This window comes from Eimeria tenella, genomic scaffold (assembly GCF_000499545.2).
Source record: "Eimeria tenella Houghton genomic scaffold, Eth_scaff1736, whole genome shotgun sequence".
NCBI lineage: Eukaryota > Apicomplexa > Conoidasida > Eucoccidiorida > Eimeriidae > Eimeria > Eimeria tenella.
This window is the reverse complement of record NW_013541564.1, coordinates 296-504: the sequence shown is the minus strand read 5'-3', so window position 1 is coordinate 504 and position 209 is coordinate 296.

Here is a 209-nt window from a genome sequence, read left to right as displayed (position 1 = left end):
GCGGGGCCCCCGGGGGCCCCCGAGGGGCCCCCGGGGGCTTCCGAGGGGCCCCCCAGGTCACTTGAGGCTAGAAGAGAAGACAGGCGGAGCCCTGCAGCAAGAAAAGGAGATGTGCTGCTGAGGGCTAGGGCTGCTGCTGCTGCTGCGAGGGCCCACGGGGTGTACGTACACCTCATTTTGGGCTGCTGCTGCTGCTGCTGCTGCTGCCA